The sequence below is a fragment of the Nerophis lumbriciformis genome, linkage group LG01 (genome assembly GCF_033978685.3).
Source record: "Nerophis lumbriciformis linkage group LG01, RoL_Nlum_v2.1, whole genome shotgun sequence".
NCBI classification, from domain to species: Eukaryota; Metazoa; Chordata; class Actinopteri; order Syngnathiformes; family Syngnathidae; genus Nerophis; species Nerophis lumbriciformis.
In genome coordinates, this window is record NC_084548.2 from 1,460,001 (window position 1) to 1,478,787 (window position 18,787).

General features: G+C 40.3%; 1 long non-coding RNA gene across 1 annotated transcript in view; it reads left to right on the forward strand.

Moving 5' to 3' along the window:
- The window catches only part of LOC140678716 (uncharacterized), a 93,214-nt gene that overhangs the window by 28,116 nt on the left and 46,311 nt on the right, over positions 1-18,787 (forward strand). The gene's annotated exons all lie outside the window — the stretch shown is intronic.

Consider the following 18,787-nt stretch of genomic DNA (forward strand, 5'->3'; position numbering starts at 1 on the left):
TAATAGACTGTATTTATATTATTCACATGTGAATAATGTTGGATAATAGACTGTATTTATATTATTCACATGTGACTAATGCTGTATAATGGACTGTATTTATATTATTCACATGTGAATAATGCTGTATAATAGACTGTATTTATGTTATTCACATGTGAATAATGCTGTATAATAGACTGTATTTATGTTATTCACATGTGTATAATGCTGTATAATAGACTGTATTTATGTTATTCACATGTGACTAATGCTGTATAATAGACTGTATTTATATTATTCACATGTGAATAATGCTGTATAATAGACTGTATTTATATTATTCACATGTGAATAATGCTGTATAATGGACTGTATTTATATTATTCACATGTGAATAATGCTGTATAATAGACTGTATTTATGTTATTCACATGTGTATAATGCTGTATAATAGACTGTATTTATGTTATTCACATGTGAATAATGCTGTATAATACATTGTATTTATGTTATTCACATGTGTATAATGCTGTATAATAGACTGTATTTATGTTATTCACATGTGACTAATGCTGTTTAATAGACTGTATTTATGTTATTCACATGTGAATAATGCTGTATAATAGACTGTATTTATATTATTCACATGTGAATAATGCTGTATAATAGACTGTATTTATATTATTCACATGTGAATAATGCTGTATAATAGACTGTATTTATGTTATTCACATGTGTATAATGCTGTATAATAGACTGTATTTATGTTATTCACATGTGTATAATGCAGTATAATAGACTGTATTTATGTCATTCACATGTGAATAATGCGGTATAATAGACTGTATTTATGTTATTCACATGTGTATAATGCTGTATAATAGACTGTATTTATGTTATTCACATGTGTATAATGCTGTATAATAGACTGTATTTATGTCATTCACATGTGAATAATGCTGTATAATAGACTGTATTTATATTATTCACATGTGAATAATGTTGTATAATAGACTGTATTTATATTATTCACATGTGAATAATGCTGTATAATAGACTGTATTTATATTATTCACATGTGAATAATGCTGTATAATAGACTGTATTTATATTATTCACATGTGAATAATGCTGTATAATAGACTGTATTTATATTATTCACATGTGAATAATGCTGTATAATAGACTGTATTTATATTATTCACATGTGAATAATGCTGTATAATAGACTGTATTTATATTATTCACATGTGAATAATGCTGTATAATAGACTGTATTTATATTATTCACATGTGAATAATATAAATACAGTCTATTGTGAATATAATAGACTGTATTTATGTTATTCACATGTGTATAATGCTGTATAATAGACTGTATTTATATTATTCACATGTGAATAATGCTGTATAATGGACTGTATTTATATTATTCACATGTGAATAATGCTGTATAATAGACTGTATTTATATCATTAACAATAGACTGTATTTATATTATTCACATGTGAATAATGCTGTATAATAGACTGTATTTATATTATTCACATGTGAATAATGCTGTATAATAGACTGTATTTATATTATTCACATGTGACTAATGCTGTATAATAGACTGTATTTATGTTATTCACATGTGAATAATGCTGTGTAATAGACTGTATTTATGTTATTCACATGTGAATAATGCTGTATAATAGACTGTATTTATATTATTCACATGTGAATAATGCTGTATAATAGACTGTATTTTTATTATTCACATGTGAATAATGCTGTATAATAGACTGTATTTATATTATTCACATGTGAATAATGCTGTATAATGGACTATATTTATATTATTCACATGTGAATAATGCTGTAAAATAGACTGTATTTATGTTATTGACATGTGTATAATGCTGTATAATAGACTGTATTTATATTATTCACATGTGAATAATGCTGTATAATAGACTGTATTTATATTATTCACATGTGAATAATGCTGTATAATAGACTGTATTTATATTATTCACATGTGAATAATGCTGTATAATAGACTGTATTTATATTATTCACATGTGACTAATGCTGTATAATAGACTGTATTTATATTATTCACATGTGAATAATGCTGTATAATAGACTGTATTTATATTATTCACATGTGAATAATGCTGTATAATGGCCTATATTTATATTATTCACATGTGAATAATGCTGTAAAATAGACTGTATTTATGTTATTGACATGTGTATAATGCTGTATAATAGACTGTATTTATATTATTCACATGTGAATAATGCTGTATAATAGACTGTATTTATATTATTCACATGTGAATAATGCTGTATAATAGACTGTATTTATATTATTCACATGTGAATAATGCTGTATAATAGACTGTATTTATATTATTCACATGTGACTAATGCTGTATAATAGACTGTATTTATATTATTCACATGTGAATAATGCTGTATAATAGACTGTATTTATATTATTCACATGTGACTAATGCTGTATAATAGACTGTATTTATGTTATTCACATGTGAATAATGCTGTGTAATAGACTGTATTTATGTTATTCACATGTGAATAATGCTGTATAATAGACTGTATTTATATTATTCACATGTGAATAATGCTGTATAATAGACTGTATTTATATTATTCACATGTGAATAATGCTGTATAATAGACTGTATTTATATTATTCACATTTGAATAATGCTGTATAATGGACTATATTTATATTATTCACATGTGAATAATGCTGTAAAATAGACTGTATTTATGTTATTGACATGTGTATAATGCTGTATAATAGACTGTATTTATATTATTCACATGTGAATAATGCTGTATAATAGACTGTATTTATATTATTCACATGTGAATAATGCTGTATAATAGACTGTATTTATGTTATTCACCTGCAGACTGTATATTGATATATATTGATATATAATATAGGAGCAACAAATATTAATAACAGAAAGAAACAACCCTTTTGTGTGAATGAGTGTTTTTTGGGTTGGTGCACTAATTGTAAGTGCATCTTGTGTTTTTTATGTTGATTTAATAAAAATAAAAATAAAAATAAAAATTATTATTATTATTTATTTTATTTTTTTTCTTGTGCGGCCCGGTACCAATCGATCCATTGACCGGTACCGGGCCGCGGCCCGGTGGTTGGGGACCGCTGGCCTAATGGTTAGAGAGTCCGCCCTGAGATGGGTAGGTTGTGAGTTCAAACCCCGGCCGAGTCATACCAAAGACTATAAAAACGGGAGCCATTACCTCCCTGCTTGGCACTCAGCATCAAGGCTTGGAATTGGGGGTTAAATCACCAAAAATGATCCAACCCCAAGTTTGACACCCTTGATAATGACTGATTACTAATCTAGGGTCATGTGACTGTGAGGCAGGATTGGGAGAATACTGTTCTCATGTCGTTACGCTTTTGTTTTATGAGGCTGCGGTCGACAATATCCATTATCAATCCAACTACTATAAAAATGATTTGACCAAGCACATCAACTCAATGCAAAATGGGGCTGTCATTTATTTTATATTCATGTTTACTTACAAAATGTTCTTAAATAACTTAAATTAAAGTTGTCATAGTAATGTGTATATCTACATCTACTATATGATTTGCCTGAGAAGCTGGACAGGACAAAAAAAATAAATAAAAAATAAAAAATACATATATGAAAAATAAAAAATAAAGTCAATAAATATTAAATTCATTAACCGTTGAGTTGAAAAATAGTAATCACTCCAAAGCACTTCCAGTATGTTCTGTCTTGCAATTAGGGAGATGATATTCTCATGAAAGAGACTCGTCATTTCTGGTTTGTAGACAAGTCTTGAGTGGGTGATAGGTGCCGTATGAGAACGTTCTCTGTTCCACTTTTTTTTTTTTTTCCAGCTGATTGTTTACAGCGACGCAGAGAGAGAGAGCGAGAGCGATGAACTGGCGGTGAGAGACGACTAACGAGAGCGCCGAGCTATATTTGGCATGCTCGGGTTTTTCCTAACCGCACGCACACGCTTGTTCAGATTGGTGGGTGTTGACTTTTTTTTTCTTATTATTCTTATTTACATTTTCTGACTTGCGTTATGCGTGTGCAGGGTGTTGAGGGTCTTTCGTCCTTGTGCCCGTTGTGTTTGCTGTTTAACTTCACTTTGCTGTCACGGCGCTCTTTTGTAAGAAGGGTCGTCATTTATTCCGTTGGTACCATCCATCCATCCATCTTCTTCCGCTTATCCGAGGTCGGGTCGCAGCCTAAGCAGGGAGGCCCAGACTTTCCTCTCCCCAGCCACTTCGTCCAGCTCCTCCCGGGGGATCCCGAGGCGTTCCCGGGCCAGCCGGGAGACATAGTGTCCTGGGTCTTTCCCATGGCCTCCTACCGGTCAGACGTGCCCTAAACACCTCCCTAGAGAGGCGTTCGGGTGGCATCCTGACCAGATGCCCGAACCACCTCATCTGGCTCCTCTCCATGTGGAGGAGCAGCAGCTTTACTTTGAGCTCCCCCCGAATGACAGAGCTTCTCACCCTATCTCTAAGGGAGAGACCCGCCACCCGGCGGAGGAAACTCATTTGGGCCGCTTGTACCCGTGATCTTGTCCTTTCGGTCATAACCCAAAGCTCATGACCATAGGTGAGGATGGGAACGTAGATCGGCCGCTAAATTGAGAGCTTTGCCTTCCGGCTCAGCTCCTTCTTCACCACAACGGATCGATACAGCGTCCGCATTACTGAAGACGCCGCACCGATCCGCCTGTCCATCTCACCATCCACTCTTCCCTCACTCGTGAACAAGACTCCGAGGTACTTGAACTCCTCCACTTGGGGCAAGGTCTCCTCCCCAACCCGGAGATGGCACTCCACTAGAGATGCGCGGATAGGCAATTATTTCATCCGCAACCGCATCAGAAAGTCGTCAACCATCCGCCATCCACCCGAACTAACATTTGATCAGAACCGCACCCGCCCGCACCCGCCCGTTGTTATATATCTAATATAGACGATGCAAGGCATTAGTGAGGTTATAAAGCTTTTGCCTGTTAAAGAAAGGAGACTGATCCAATGCAGTACAGACATTCGCGTGCCACGCTGTCACGACCCAGACGCACACCAGTGCGCAATCATATGGGAGCCGCGCTGAGCGCACCTCCAAGCACATCTCGCTGCCGGCGACGGCCGGGTATGGGCCCGACGCTCCAGCGCCATCCATTTTCAGGGCTAGTTGATTCGGCAGGTGGGTTGTTACACACTCCTTAGCGGGTTCCGACATCCATGGCCACCGTCCTGCTGTCTATATCAACCAGGGTGAGCCCCACCCCTTTTGTGAGCGCACTGCGCGCGGAGTGACCCCTGTTACGCGCCCCCGGCAACAGGGGTGGCGGGCAGGTAAGCTGCGCGGGCGGAGCGCGCGGAGTGACCCATGTTACGAGCCCCCGGCCACGGGGGTGGCGGGCAGGTAAGATGCTTACCTGCTGCGCGTGACGCCGGCCGCGGCGAAGGCGGACGAGGCGGGGTGTCGGTGCGGTGGGCGCGGTGGTGACCCTGGACGTGCGTCGGGCCCTTCTCGCGGATCGCCTCAGCTACGGCTCCCGGTGGGGCCCTCTCGGGGGAAGGGGCCTCGGTCCCGGACCCCGGCGAGGCGTCCCTTCTCCGCTCCGTAAAAGTGTCCATCTCTTTTTTTTTTCTTCTTCTGTTGTGGCATATGCTGCAGGTGCCTGCTCGTTTTTCGTATGTGGGTAACAACATTTAACTATGTATATATATTTCCCAATTGGTTTAACTGCCACCCGCCTGAATCTATTTAAAATCTAATTTTTTTTTATTTCAACCGCCCGACCCGACCCGACCCGCGGATAAAATCTAATTTTTTTAAATTTCATCCGCGGGCACAACCGCGGAGTCCGCGGATTATCCGCGGACTCCGCAAACCGCGCATCTCTACACTCCACCCTTTTCCGGGCGAGAACCATGGACTCGGACTTGGAGGTGCTGATTTCCATCCCAGTCGCTTCACACTCGGCTGCGAACCGATCCAGTGAGAGCTGAAGATCCTGGCCAGATGAAGCCCTCAGGACCACATCATCTGCAAAAAGCAGAGACCTAATCCTGCAGCCACCAAACCAGATCCCCTCAACGCCTTGACTGCGCCTAGAAATTCTGTCCATAAAAGTTCAGAACAGAATGGGTGACAAAGGGCAGCCTTGGCGGACTCCAACCCTCACTGGAAACGTGTCCGACTTACTGCCGGCAATGCGAACCAAGCTCTGGCACTGATCATACAGGGAGCGGACCGCCACAATCAGACAGTCCGATACCCCATACTTTCTGAGCACTTGGTACCATTTCCTCATTTGTGTAAATGGAGTGTTCCATAAAGTTAATGGTCCCACCCGTATCATAGCATTTCTCAACAATTTTCAACAAAGTCCCAAGAGATCTTGTAAATGTGTCGACCAAAATCTAGCCCTGAGACATTTCTCAATGATATAGACTTACCTAAATTAAATACAAGGCAGGTATCAAATTTAGATCTTGCTATTTCTGTAGGCGAACTACACGATGCTCTTCAACAGATGCCAAACAATAAAGCACCAGGGCCTGATGGGTTCCCTGTGGAGTTCTACAAAACATTCTGGTCACTGCTAGCTACGATATTTACGAAAATGGCTTTAGAGATGAAAGAAAACTCATTCCTTCCTCCAAATATGAACTCTGCCACGATTAGTCTCTTGCTAAAACCTGATAAAGACCCAACACTTCCATCCAGTTACCGGCCAATCTCCCTGATTAATGCTGATCTTAAAATTATCTGCAAAGTATTAGCTGAAAGATTAGAAAAAGTCACTCCATATATAGTACATCCTGATCAAACAGGTTTCATCAAAGAGAGACAATCGTCCAACAATGTTCGCCGTCTACTCAATGTGATAGACTATTCTGTTATTCATAATCTAAAAACAGCTGTTGTTTCATTAGATGCTGAAAAAGCATTTGATAGAGTGAACTGGGGTACCCCGGGGGTAGATGAGATCCGCCCGGAGTTCCTTAAGGCTCTGGATGCTGTGGGGCTGTCTTGGTTGACAAGACTCTGCAGCATCGCGTGGACATCGGGGGCGGTACCTCTGGATTGGCAGACCGGGGTGGAGGTTCCTCTCTTTAAGAAGGGGAACCGGAGGGTGTGTTCTAACTATCGTGGGATCACACTCCTCAGCCTTCCCGGTAAGGTCTATTCAGGTGTACTGGAGAGGAGGCTACGCCGGATAGTCGAACCTCGGATTCAGGAGGAACAGTGTGGTTTTCGTCCTGGTCGTGGAACTGTGGACCAGCTCTATACTCTCGGCAGGGTCCTTGAGGGTGCATGGGAGTTTGCCCAACCAGTCTACATGTGTTTTGTGGACTTGGAGAAGGCATTCGACCGTGTCCCTCGGGAAGTCCTGTGGGGAGTGCTCAGAGAGTACGGGGTATCGGACTGTCTGATTGTGGCAGTCCGCTCCCTGTATGATCAGTGCCAGAGCTTGGTCCGCATTGCCGGTAGTAAGTCGGACACGTTTCCAGTGAGGGTTGGACACCGCCAAGGCTGCCCTTTGTCACCGATTCTGTTCATAACTTTTATGGACAAAATTTGTAGGCGCAGTCAAGGCGTTGAGGGGATCTGGTTTGGTGGCTGCAGGATTAGGTCTCTGCTTTTTGCAGATGATGTGGTCCTGATGGCTTCATCTGGCCAGGATCTTCAGCTCTCACTGGATCGGTTCGCAGCTGAGTGTGAAGCGACTGGGATGAGAATCAGCACCTCCAAGTCCGAGTCCATGGTTCTCGCCCGGAAAAGGGTGGAGTGCCATCTCCGGGTTGGGGAGGAGATCTTGCCCCAAGTGGAGGAGTTCAAGTACCTCGGAGTCTTGTTCACGAGTGGGGGAAGAGTGGATCGTGAGATCGACAGGCGGATCGGTGCGGCGTCTTCAGTAATGCGGACGCTGTATCGATCCGTTGTGGTGAAGAAGGAGCTGAGCCGGAAGGCAAAGCTCTCAATTTACCGGTCGATCTACGTTCCCACCCTCACCTATGGTCATGAGCTTTGGGTTATGACCGAAAAGACAAGATCACGGGTACAAGCGGCTGAAATGAGTTTCCTCCGCCGGGTGGCGGGGCTCTCCCTTAGAGATAGGGTGAGAAGCTCTGCCATCCGGGAGGAGCTCAAAGTAAAGCCGCTGCTCCTCCACATGGAGAGGAGCCAGATGAGGTGGTTCGGGCATCTGGTCAGGATGCCACCCGAACGCCTCCCTAGGGAGGTGTTTAGGGCACGTCCCACCGGTAGGAGGCCGCGGGGAAGACCCAGGACACGTTGGGAAGACTATGTCTCCCGGCTGGCCTGGGAACGCCTCGGGGTCCCACAGGAAGAGCTGGACGAAGTGGCTGGGGAGAGGGAAGTCTGGGCTTCCCTGCTTAAGCTGCTGCCCCCGCGACCCGACCTCGGATAAGCGGAAGAAGATGGATGGATGGATGGATGGAACTGGAATTTTCTTCTAGCTACTCTACAGAAATTTGGATTTGGAGACTCATTTATAGAATGGATTAAGGTCCTATATAGTTTTCCTACAGCTTCGGTTAGAACGAACAGCTTTAATCTTATGAGGGGCACAAGGCAAGGGTGTCCACTTTCTCCGTCACTGTTTGCTATATTTATTGAACCTCTTGCAACCGCTATTCGACAGCATGCAAATATTAAAGGCATCCATACCGCAACCGTTCATCATAAAATAAGCCTTTATGCTGATGATGTATTACTTTTCTTACAAAATCCACATTCTTCTCTTCAAGATACAATCTCACTTATCAATAAATTCAGTTCTATTTCAGATTACTCCATCAACTGGTCCAAATCTACTGTGTTACCAATTAATTTGGACTTTCAGAGCACCTCATCGATTCCACTGCATAAAGGGAACATTAAATACCTGGGAATCAATATTTCCTCCACATTGTCAGATCTGAATCGCTTGAATTACTCCCCAATCTTAAAAATCGATTGAGGATGATCTGGCGCGTTGGAAAACACTGCCAATCTCACTTATGGGAAGGGTTTCTACCGTGAAAATGATGGTCTTGCCTAGGGTTAATTATCTATTTTCAATGATTCCAACAAAATCTAGCCCTGACGCTGCAATCGACACAGTTTAAAAAGCGCTTTTAGTAAGACGTACAGTGAAAACACCTTTTTGTGTACGTGTGTAGTAGGGTTGTCTCGATACCAATATTTTGGTTCGGGTACCAAAATGTATTTCGATACTTTTCTAAATAACGGGGACCACAAGAAAATGCCATTATTGGCTTTATTTTAACACAAATAATTAGTCTGCTGATGTATGTGTCATTTATCTACCTATTATTTTGTACACATTATAAAGGACAAGCTGTAAAAATGGATTATTAATCTACTTATTCATTTTCTGGTAATATCTGTTAATATTTTCTGTTAATATCTGGTTTTAACATGTTCAAGGTCAAGGTCAAGGTTCAACTTTATTGTCCCCGCGGGGGAAATTTGTTTTGGGCACAGTGCATCATTGCTTTCTTAACATACCCAAAAACAACAGAAGAAAAACACAAGCACAGACACAACCACAACCATACAACTAACATTTAAACATCAGAACATGGAGCTTGATAGACATAGGTGGCACTTTGATGTAGGCATAAAATCTACAGTATGTAGATAAAGATAAAGTACCAATGTGCATTGCACTAGAGCTCATGGATAAAGTGCTGTGTGCTAAAGTGCTTAGTTCTAAAGTGCTATGTGCTAAAAAAGTGCTAACCTATGTATTAAAATTCTATTGCACATTGTTGGTCAGCTTAATGGAGGCTGGGACAAATGATAATTTAAGGCGGTTAGATTTGCATAGTGGGACCCGGAGTCTTCTCCCTGATGTCAGGGTTCCATATTCAGGAAAGAGTGGGTGTTGTGAGTTGGAAATAATTTTCTTAACTTTTTTCCTAACTGCCTGCTCATAGATGCTCTGTATAGGCTCATATTCTTTCCTCCCTACGATTTTCATTGCCGTTTTATGCATGCCGGCCAGTTTGCTTTTTAGCTTAACGGTTAGGTTGCCAAACCATGAGGAGATCCCGTATCTAATGATGCTCTCTACAATGACACGGTAGAAAATCATCATGATGTGGCTGCTTACGCCGTACAGATTATCAATACGAACCCCTAAATATTTATATGAGGATACCTGGGTGATTTCCTGATTTTTGATGACCACTGGCTCATGGTCAGTCACTTTCCTCGGATCCAAAACCATTTCCTGTGTCTTGGTCACATTTAAAATAAGATGGTTAGTGTCACACCACCTAATAAATAGGTCTATCTCATCTTAGGTACACAGAGGGGTCCGTATCCTTGTGTAGAAGGCTTAGGAGCACGGTATCGTCCGCAAATTTCACCATATAATTGTTAGGGTGCACAGTCCTACAATCATTGGTGTACAATGTAAATAGTGTTGGTGATACAACGCAACCCTGTGGGACGCCTGTGTTGCAGTGTTTGGTGTCTGACAGTGTTCTGTTGACCTTCACTTGCTGTGTTCTGTTTGTTAAAAAAGAGTGGAACCATTTGATCATGGTGGAGTTTACACCCATGTCTTGAATGTTGAATGAATGAATGTTCTGTCTACACTTCTGTTAAAATGTAATAATCACTTATTCTTCTCTTCTTTGATACTTTACATTAGTTTTGGATGATACCACACATTTAGGTATCGATCCGATACCAAGCAGTTACAGGATCATACATTGGTCATATTTTAAGTTCTCGTGTGTCCAGGGATGTATTTACTGAGTTTATGAATATATTATGAATAAAACAATTTTTTTTTGTGAAGATAAAAAATATCGAACTAATCACAGTAGTATCGATGAGATACGCTCTTGTACTTGGTATCATTACGGTGGATGTCAGGTGTAGATCCACCAATTGTGACGCCGGTGAGCTATTGTATCCTCCTACGGTGTGTAGTGAAGCATGTTTAGCTATTCCTCGTCCTCCAGTGATAATGATACATGTAAGAAACTTACTTTATTTGTCGCCATTGAGACAATGATTAGTGATTTAGAAGAAGCTAAAAAACCAATTGCAAATGGACATTAGCCGCTAACTAGCTAGCCATGTGTTAAAGCAGCTTTTCCTGAGGGTGTTCCAGTGTTATAACTTCACCTTTATCTTGACTTTTTACACCAAAATGCGTCCATTCTCCCTTTTCTGTCTACACACTGTGTCTGCTTGTAAGTACTCTGTGTGTGTCAGTGACGTGCAGTCACTAGAGGCAGGTGAAAAAAATTTAAAAAGAAAAAAATATATATTAAATTGTTACATGTATCCAGTGATTATACTATAAAGTTATTTTCCATTTAACTTCACCAGTTTTAGATAATTTTTATTCAAAATCGCTGAATTTTCCCATTTGCCGTTCAAATACTGAGAAGAGACGGTGCGGTGATTAGCAGCCAGTCGAGGCACGTCACTCAGTGCCTCAACATGGACGGACTCGGCTAACTGCTGGTCTGCTGTGCAGTGAGACTGTATTGCTATATGAATTATATTATACACTTCCATAGTTTAGTTAGCTGAGGTATATAATGTACAGTGTATTTTGTCAACAACTGTATGTGTGTAAAGTATTTCTTGTGCTGAGCGATCATAAAACGGCTGCAAAAGACGCACTGGCTGAGGCTCGCCTCCTGCACCCCCGCCGTAGAATTGTATATCAACTAAAGCCCACACTTAAACTTTCCACGTGAAAGATTAAATCTATTTAAAAAAGTTATTTCATAAGAAGCCAAAAAGTGCAAAAACAATAATGTTTGTGTTGGAGGAGTTGTGAATGACTGCATGGACACAACATTAGGTACACCTGCAGACTGCAGGTGTATCTAATTCACAACTCCTCCAACACGAACATTATTGTTTTTGCACTTTTTGGCTTCTTATTAAATAACTTTTGTAACCTATTTTCATGGGCTTTCCTCTTTGTGATGTTAAGTTCCTGTTATGCGCTGTTATACAGTATATGCCTTGAGCTCTTATTTTGAAGGCGCTAAGAGCGGAAGTGATGTCACGTTGCGGAGGTTTTTGAAAGAAGGTAAATAAAGTGGTCCTCGTGTAAACTGGAGCCTCCGTGTTTGTTATTTTGTAGTTTCATACAGTATAGGCGACATTTATAAACCCTCGGTTACACTTTTTTAAATAGATTCAATCTTGAACGCGGAAAGTTGAAGTGAGGGCTTTAGTTGATATAACACTCCCGTCAGGGGGTTCATTAATCCAGCACAACAGCGGCGAATGGACTTCATTTATAAGTAAAGGTAAGACCATAATAACGTTTTTTTATTAAATGTGCTTTTTTGTGTGCTACAGTTTGTATGTGTAAAGTTAAAGTTAAGTTAAAGTAGCAATGATTGTCACACACACACTAGGTGTAATGAAATTTGTCCTCTGCATTTGACCCATCCCCTTGATCACCCCCTGGGAGGTGAGGGGAGCAGTGGGCAGCAGCGGCGCCGCGCCCGGGAATAATTTTTGGTGATTTAACCCCCAATTCCAAGCCTTGATGCTGAGTGCCAAGCAGGGAAGAATGCTGGTATGAGCTTTTAAACATAACCCGTTAACTGCTGCCAATCAAATGGTGAATAAGATACTCTTTAGGGTTCATATGTTTGTAAATCTGACTGTGATGAAGTCAGTGCCTCACCAGCCATCAACCTCACCGCACGTCACTGGTGTGTGTGGGCTGCCCAACATGGTCCTCTGCTCGTAAAACCAGCAATGTCACCACGTGACAATGACGCGCCGTCATGCTTGTAAAAAAAAATATATATATATATGGCGAACCGGTACTTTTCAAACAGAGTATAGTCGCGTTTTTGATTCATTAGTACCGCAATACTATACTAGTACCGCTATACCGTACAACCCTAGTGTGTAGTTTTAATGCTATGTGAGCTACATGCTAACATTACACTCACATTTAAACAGAATACTATGTTACTCATTTCTTAAGAAACACACAATTATCAAACGTGTACACTGCAAACACTGAAATGTAAGTAAGATGAAATATGTCAAATAAGGGTGATATTTGCTTATTTTCTGTCTGATAAGATAATTCTTCTCACTAAGCAGATTTTATGTTAGAGTGTTTTACTTGTTTTAAGTGTTTTGGTCCTAAATGATCTCAGTAAGATATTACAGCTTGTTGCTGAGATTTGATGACCTATATTGAGTAAAACATGCTTGAAACTAGAATATCAAGTGTTGCAAAGCTGTGTCATCAACACTCACAAGTATAAAAATACTTTTTTAAAGTCATCATTTCTTATTTCAAGCATGTAAGAAAAATCCTGACTTTGCCACAATTGTCTCATAATTAAAACAGATGACAGACAAATGGACTTTGCTGTTTTATTTTCAATGAAACAATAGAAAATAGGTACTCATATAGTAGTACACTTGTTATTAGTGAGAATATACTTATTTTAAGGTATTTTGGGGTTCATTGAGGTTAGCTAATTTTACTTGTTTTGTAAAGTCTTGACAAGCCAAATTTTTTTGTTCTATTGGCAGATAATTTTGCTTAGTTCAAGTAAAATACCCCTCATTTTTAGGGACCGCAATGTCCCTTTGGGACAGAGGACCCTATTGTATTTCGTGCGTTTCATTAGGGACCGCAATGTCCCTTTGGGACAGAGGACCCTATTGTATTTCGTGCGTTTTATTATTATTATTATTCCGCCGCCTATTTGAGCTCTGATTTGACCCCCTTAACATGCTTCAAAACTCAACAGGAAGTTGGCAATTCCCCCTTCAAAACAAAATGTTAGTAAAAACAGTCACTTTTGCCTCTTTGACCTGTAATTCGACCCCCTTAACATGCTTCAAAACTCACCATATTTGACACACCCATCAGGACTAGCAAAAATTGCCATCTAATAAAAAACCAAACCCCAAAATTCAAAATTGCGCTCTAGCGCTTCCTAGGAAAAAACACAGACAAAACTGCCTGTAACTTCCAGTAGGAATGTCGTAGAGACATGAAACAAAAACCTCTATGTAGGTCTCACTTAGACCTAAATTTCATACATTGACATCCTTCAGCAAAAATCAACAGGAAGTTGGCAATTCCCCCTTCAAAACAAAATGTTAGTAAAAACAGTCACTTTTGCCTCTTTGACCTGTAATTTGACCCCCTTAACATGCTTCAAAACTCACCATATTTGACACACCCATCAGGACTAGCAAAAATTGCCATCTAATAAAAAACCAAACCCCAAAATTCAAAATTGCGCTCTAGCGCTTCCTAGGAAAAAACACAGACAAAACTGCCTGTAACTTCCAGTAGGAATGTCGTAGAAACATGAAACAAAAACCTCTATGTAGGTCTCACTTAGACCTAGATTTCATACATTGACATCCTTCAGCAAAAATCAACAGGAAGTTGGCAATTCCCCCTTCAAAAAAAATGTTAGTAAAAACAGTCACTTTTGCCTCTTTGACCTGTAATTTGACCCCCTTAACATGCTTCAAAACTCACCATATTTGACACACCCATCAGGACTAGCAAAAATTGCCATCTAATAAAAAACCAAACCCCAAAATTCAAAATTGCGCTCTAGCGCTTCCTAGGAAAAAACACAGACAAAACTGCCTGTAACTTCCAGTAGGAATGTCGTAGAGACATGAAACAAAAACCTCTATGTAGGTCTCACTTAGACCTAGATTTCATACATTGACATCCTTCAGCAAAAATCAACAGGAAGTTGGCAATTCCCCCTTCAAAACAAAATGTTAGTAAAAACAGTCACTTTTGCCTCTTTGACCTGTAATTCGACCCCCTTAACATGCTTCAAAACTCACCATATTTGACACACACATCAGGACTAGCAAAAATTGCCATCTAATAAAAAACCAAACCCCAAAATTCAAAATTGCGCTCTAGCGCTTCCTAGGAAAAAACACAGACAAAACTGCCTGTAACTTCCAGTAGGAATGTCGTAGAGACATGAAACAAAAACCTCTATGTAGGTCTCACTTAGACCTAGATTTCATACATTGACATCCTTCAGCAAAAATCAACAGGAAGTTGGCAATTCCCCCTTCAAAAAAAATGTTAGTAAAAACAGTCACTTTTGCCTCTTTGACCTGTAATTCGACCCCCTTAACATGCTTCAAAACTCACCATATTTGACACACCCATCAGGACTAGCAAAAATTGCCATCTAATAAAAAACCAAACCCCAAAATTCAAAATTGCGCTCTAGCGCTTCCTAGGAAAAAACACAGACAAAACTGCCTGTAACTTCCAGTAGGAATGTCGTAGAGACATGAAACAAAAGCCTCTATGTAGGTCTCACTTAGACCTAGATTTCATACATTGACATCCTTCAGCAAAAATCAACAGGAAGTTGGCAATTCCCCCTTCAAAACAAAATGTTAGTAAAAACAGTCACTTTTGCCTCTTTGACCTGTAATTCGACCCCCTTAACATGCTTCAAAACTCACCATATTTGACACACCCATCAGGACTAGCAAAAATTGCCATCTAATAAAAAACCAAACCCCAAAATTCAAAATTGAGCTCTAGCGCCCCCCTAGGAAAAAACACAGACAAAACTGCCTATAACTTCCAGTAGGAATGTCGTAGAGACATGAAACAAAAACCTCTATGTAGGTCTCACTTAGACCTATATTTCATACATTAACATCCTTCAGCAAAAATCAACAGGAAGTTGGCAATTCCCCCTTCAAAAAAAATGTTAGTAAAAACAGTCACTTTTGCCTCTTTGACCTGTAATTCGACCCCCTTAACATGCTTCAAAACTCACCATATTTGACACACCCATCAGGACTAGCAAAAATTGCCATCTAATAAAAAACCAAACCCCAAAATTCAAAATTGCGCTCTAGCGCTTCCTAGGAAAAAACACAGACAAAACTGCCTGTAACTTCCAGTAGGAATGTCGTAGAGACATGAAACAAAAGCCTCTATGTAGGTCTCACTTAGACCTAGATTTCATACATTGACATCCTTCAGCAAAAATCAACAGGAAGTTGGCAATTCCCCCTTCAAAACAAAATGTTAGTAAAAACAGTCACTTTTGCCTCTTTGACCTGTAATTCGACCCCCTTAACATGCTTCAAAACTCACCATATTTGACACACCCATCAGGACTAGCAAAAATTGCCATCTAATAAAAAACCAAACCCCAAAATTCAAAATTGAGCTCTAGCGCCCCCCTAGGAAAAAACACAGACAAAACTGCCTATAACTTCCAGTAGGAATGTCGTAGAGACATGAAACAAAAACCTCTATGTAGGTCTCACTTAGACCTATATTTCATACATTAACATCCTTCAGCAAAAATCAACAGGAAGTTGGCAATTCCCCCTTCAAAACAAAATGTTAGTAAAAACAGTCACTTTTGCCTCTTTGACCTGTAATTCGACCCCCTTAACATGCTTCAAAACTCACCATATTTGACACACACATCAGGACTAGCAAAAATTGCGATCTAATAAAAAACCAAACCCCAAAATTCAAAATTGAGCTCTAGCGCCCCCCTAGGAAAAAACACAGACAAAACTGCCTATAACTTCCAGTAGGAATGTCGTAGAGACATGAAACAAAAACCTCTATGTAGGTCTCACTTAGACCTATATTTCATACGTTAACATCCTTCAGCAAAAATCAACAGGAAGTTGGCAATTCCCCCTTCAAAACAAAATGTTAGTAAAAACAGTCACTTTTGCCTCTTTGACCTGTAATTCGACCCCCTTAACATGCTTCAAAACTCACCATATTTTACACACACATCAGGACTAGCAAAAATTGCCATCTAATAAAAAACCAAACCCCAAAATTCAAAATTGAGCTCTAGCGCCCCCCTAGGAAAAAACACAGACAAAACTGCCTATAACTTCCAGTAGGAATGTCGTAGAGACATGAAACAAAAACCTCTATGTAGGTCTCACTTAGACCTACATTTCATATATTGACAACCCCCCAGCAAAAATCAACAGGAAGTTTGCAATTCCCCCTTCAAAACAAAAGTTTTGTAAAAACCGGTCACCTTTTTTCAAACATTATCTCCTCTGAGTGCGTTTGTCGTGTCGGCTTCAAACTAGCACAGGAGAGAGATTGAACCCTTCTGATTAAAACTTGACCAAAGAGTTTTAATTACTGTTTCGGTTTGGATTTTGTGCCGTCAAAGTCGGTCCCGTCCATCGCTGCTTGCAGCTTTAATTGTATTTATTTCCTTGTTTTTGAACACTGACTTTTTGCAGTGTACTTCCCATAAATAGCTTTTTTTTATTTTTTATTTAAGATGTGTAGCAAAGCCTGCTTCTTTCCTACCTGTTATTGCAGGTGTGTCGTTTGCAGTGCGGCCAAAGAACAAAGCAAGCAGCAAACTGTTGATTGTTTCTTTTGACCACACCTTGATATACCTCCAAAATATCTCCCGGCCTGATATTTATCTTACTTATATTCTCCACCGAGTCGTATTTCTCTCTCATCTTGTTTCTATGTTTAGTTTCTCTCAAACAATCGTCCTGCTCGGTCCCTCGCCTCCCTCTGCTCCATCCTCCACTTTTCTTCTCATGCAGCATTCTTTGCATTCCTGCTGGCTTCTTAAGGGGAAGGACCCCGCTGGCAGACCAAGGCCAAACATTATTATAGTGCTCTCAACCTCCCTCTGTCCCCTCCACCCCTTTTTTTCTTTTTTGCACGTTCTACCTCTCCACATTTAAACTCTTTGACCGCCCTTGTCTTGGCCCCTGGCCCCCAACCTTGCTTCTTTCTTAGCAACAAACATCCCATATCAATTTATTTTAAGACAGAAGGCTGTGCATAAAAGTGTCACTCTGTCTACTTAAATAAGTAACAACAATAAGTATACTAACATGCTTCCGATAAGCAGTAGGAAGAAGCAAAGTTCAAACGTTCTCTTCTCTGTGTCTCAGCACTTATTGATAGTTTGTTCGTTTTGTTTCTCATGCAGACAAAAAACAACAACAATGTGCAGCAATGAGTGGTGTCAAACAATTATTAAAAAAATAAAAAATAAGATTAATCACACATTTTAATGTTGATTTGATTAATCACAGTTAACTACTTGCCTGCATAATTTAAATTGACTTTAAAAAAGACCCCAAAACAGTGACGCAAATGCAATTTTACTGTCAAAATGTCTTACTCAAATATTTCTTATATTCATTTGCTAAAAAATTAGTAAAACTATAGTCTGAAGTCCATCCATCCATCTTCTTACGCTTATCCAAGGTCGGGTCGCGGGGGCAGCAGCCTAAGCAGGGAAGCCCAGACTTCCCTCTCCCCAGCTACTTCGTCCAGCTCTTCCCGGGGGATCCCGAGGCGTTCCCAGGCCAGCCGGGAGAGATAGTCTTCCCAACGTGTCCTGGGTCTTCCCGTGGCCTCCTACCGGTCGGACGTGCCCTAAACACCTCCCTAGGGAGGCGTTCGGGTGGCATCCTGACCAGATGCCCGAACCACCTCATCTGGCTCCTCTCCATGTGGAAGAGCAGCGGCTTTACTTTGAGCTCCCCCCGGATGACAGAGCTTCTCACCCTATCTCTAAGGGAGAGAGGAAACTCATTTGGGCCGCTTGTACCCGTGATCTTGTCCTTTCGGTCATAACCCAAAGCTCATGACCATAGGTGAGGATGGGAACGTAGATCGACCGGTAAATTGAGAGCTTTGCCTTCCGGCTCAG